Source organism: Nannospalax galili, unplaced genomic scaffold, assembly GCF_000622305.1.
Source record: "Nannospalax galili isolate Female #2095 unplaced genomic scaffold, S.galili_v1.0 scaffold1486, whole genome shotgun sequence".
NCBI lineage: Eukaryota > Metazoa > Chordata > Mammalia > Rodentia > Spalacidae > Nannospalax > Nannospalax galili.
Genome location: NW_008355165.1, coordinates 367,701 through 371,347, shown reverse-complemented (window position 1 = coordinate 371,347; position 3,647 = coordinate 367,701).

Sequence of the window (3,647 nt, the reverse complement as noted above, 5' to 3'; positions counted from 1 at the left end):
GTCTTTATCTTAATTCTTTGAAAAAAAATCTTGAGAAATGAAACTGCACAAAATCTCGCCATCTTGAAGTATATAGATCAGCGGCATTGAATCCATTCACATTATTGTCCAACCATCACGACCACCCAATACCAGAATTCTTCTCTACTTGGAAAATAAAACTAAATCTCTAGATCAGAAGATAGCTTAAAATCCTAGCTCCTACCTCTGCTACCTGGATATTCCCTTTCTAATTTCTGTCTTTCAATCTATTTTAGGCATCTCATGCAAGTGAGAATCATAAAATATTTGCTTTGTTGTGACCTACCTTCCTACTTTTGCCTGTTTTCACTCACTCACTCACACATACACACACACACACACACACACACACACACACACACACTAGATTTGCCTTGCCAGTTTTGGACCTTATACATTTCACTTGGAGGCTAGGTGTAAAGGCCCTTCCTGTTCTGTATTCCCCACATGGGAACTGTCCTCTCTAGGATCCTGGCTCCTACCTGACAAATTTGTCCTAGTTTACTTTCTGTTGATGTGATATAACACTGATCAAAACCACCTTGGGGAGGAAATGGTTAATTTCATCCTACCCTCTACATTCCATCACCAAGGAAATTGAAGGCAGGAATCTAAGACTGGAACCTGAAGCTGAGACCATGGAGGAACATTGCTTACCAGCTTCCTTCCTTTGGCTTGCTCAATTTTCTTTCTTTGCAGCCCTGGACCACCTGCCTGGGAATGGCATTACCCACAGTAGGCTAGGCACTCCTATTTCAATTACCAAATAAGAAAATGCCTCACAGACATGACCACAGGCCAATCCAATGGAGGACATTCTTCAATTGAGGTTTCCTCTCAGGTGTGTCAAGTTGACAATTGTATGTTACTTTTCTGTTGTTGTGATGAAAACACCATGACCAAAGCAACTTATAGAAGGAAGTGCTTATTTGGCTTATAGTTCCAGAGGGATAAAAGTTCATCATGGCAGGGGAGGCATGGCAGGAGGCAGCTGGGGCAGAAAGCTGAGAGCTTATGTCTTCAAGCACTCACAGGAAGCAGAAAGAGCAAAGTCAACGTGGGGCAAGACTATGAATTCTCAAAGCCTGCCCCAAGTGAAGTGTTTCCCCCATTAAGACCATACCTCCTGAACTTCCCCAAGCAGCACCATCAACTAAGTAAGTGTTCAGGCTTGGAGCCTATGGGAGACATTATCCTTCATGCCACAGCAACTCAAGATAACTATGATGAAGTTCAAATGCTGACACCAATCCTTTTGGTTTCCTAGACTGAGAATAGTTAGTTTATACATGAAAGTGGTAACTTTTCTCATCTGTGAAATAATGAGCAGAGCTTATTGCTTCTTTGGGTTTGGGGTACGAGCTTTTGAAGACCTGATGAAAATGAAATATTCTCTCCCTGAGAAATGCACAGACACATACTTCTGCACACAATCTCAGAACTTGCTTTGATATGGGTTATCCCAAAATCAGACCCTGAGGTAAGGATTTAGAAGTAAGTGGTTAATTTGGAAGGCAGTCCTGGGGAACACAATAAGGACCTAAGACGGGGAAGGGAGAAAATCCAACAAAAGGTGTGTTTGTGTCACCATGGACAGTGGAGACTACGTTTCTCTGGGGTCCTGTGACAGAATGTATAGAGTGTCCATCAAGATTGTCTCCACTGAGGGGGGAGGAAGGAACTAGATATCCACCTGCCAACTCTCGCCCACGTAATTGACGGAAGGTTGCAATGATAACTTTCAGGTTATCTTAACCTGTTCAGAGGCTGTGGGAAGCCCTGAGCAGATGACATAGGCATTTGAGAAGGTAGCTTCCAGGTATATAGGAAGCTGAAGGTGATCTCTGGCTAGATCAAAGGAACTTAATGGAGCATCAACACCATAGGCTGTAGATCCGTGGAATCATCCTTGTACGAGATTAATTCTGTTTAAGCAAGGGACAGTTTACTTGTACTCTTGGGTCTAAGTCTCTGATTAGATATTCAAAGATACCCCGTTTGAAGCAGCCAGTAGTAGACATCTTTGCTGGGGTTATACCAGCCTACACAGTCTGTGTGGATGATCCCCTATCATAATTTACTCCAGATGTTCATTCTGGTAGCTGTGAGCAGCACCCAGCCTACTGGGCCCATGTACTTAATTTTGTGGTTTATGAGAATACAGCACACAGTGGGAAAGTAGAAAATATTAAATGGAAAATGGACTTACTGCCACCACAGATTGCATTCAATTATTCATTCCTCTGTCTTATAATTAAGCCCACAGAGGAGGTAGTCAATTTCATTAAGCAATAAACCAACAACAACATGGGCACTTTAATGATGAAATGCAATAAAGAAAAATCCCATGCAAGCACATTATAACTCTGAGTGGTGGTCATTTTAACTAGGGAGGTAGGAGCAGAACAGGACCAATGAGACAGTAACTAGGATCTGAGGTATTGAGAGTTGAACTGTGTTCTCCCTAAAAGATGGGACCTGTAAATATGAACTTCTTTGAAAATGGACAATTGACAGATGATCAAATTAAGATGAAGCCTTTAGGATAGGTCTAATGCAATATAGCTGTGACCTAATAAAAAGAAGAAATTTAGGACTGGACTGGTGGCTTAGAGGATATGATTAGCATGTGTGAGGCCCTGTGTTCAAGTCCCATCACAAAAATTAAAAAGGAAATTTTCATGCAGAGATAAGCATGGCTATAGGAGGAAAATGTAAAGGCAATGAGAGGACACAGAGAGAAAGACAGCTGTCTGCTACAAGCCAAAGAGTGCCTGAGAACTGATCTCCAATGGCCTTCAGTAGCAACCAACGCTACTCACATCTTGACCCTAGAACCCCAGTCTCCAAAACAGTGAGGCAACAATTTCTGTTGTGTAAAATACCTGCTTTGTAGTGTTTCATTGTGGAATCTCTGTTTTCTAGTTTGTTTTCTGTTGCTGTGATAAAACACTGACCAAAACATCTTGGGGAGGAAAGGGTTTATTGTATCTTATACTTCCAGGTCACAGTTCATCACTAAGGGAAGTTAGGGCAGGAACTCAAAGCAGGAACTTGAAGCAGAAACTGAGGAATGTTGCTTACTGTCTTGGTCCCTCTGGCCTGCCAAGCCACCCCTCCTATACAGTCCAGGCCCACCTACCCAGGGATAGCACTGCACACAGTGGGCTGGGCCCTTCTACATTGATTAGCAATTAAGAAAATGCCTTACAGACATGGTCACAGGCAGTTCCCATACAGGAAATTCCTCAACTGAGGTTCCCTCTTCCCAGATGACTCTAGTTTCTGTTATCTTGACAAAAACTAACCAACACACTCTAGAAAATAACACAGGCTTGGAAAAAGTACAGAGATCTCTGTGGTTTTTGTTCATTTGTTTGGTCTTTGATATGAAGTATCTGAAGAAACCAGAGGCTATTTCTGGATTTGCTTTTTTTCTTTTTTCTTTATTAATTTTGTTTTTAGATGTGAGGGAGAAGTAAAGGCAAGAGTAATTAGTATTACAAGTTCTAGCCAGAGAACTAGAAAAAAGTCAGAACAGGGCAAATTTCAAATGTTCATTTGAGAGTCCACTGGAATTTCTTGACAAGGGCTTCCAAAAGCATCCCTCTATTGGGTTCCTCCTC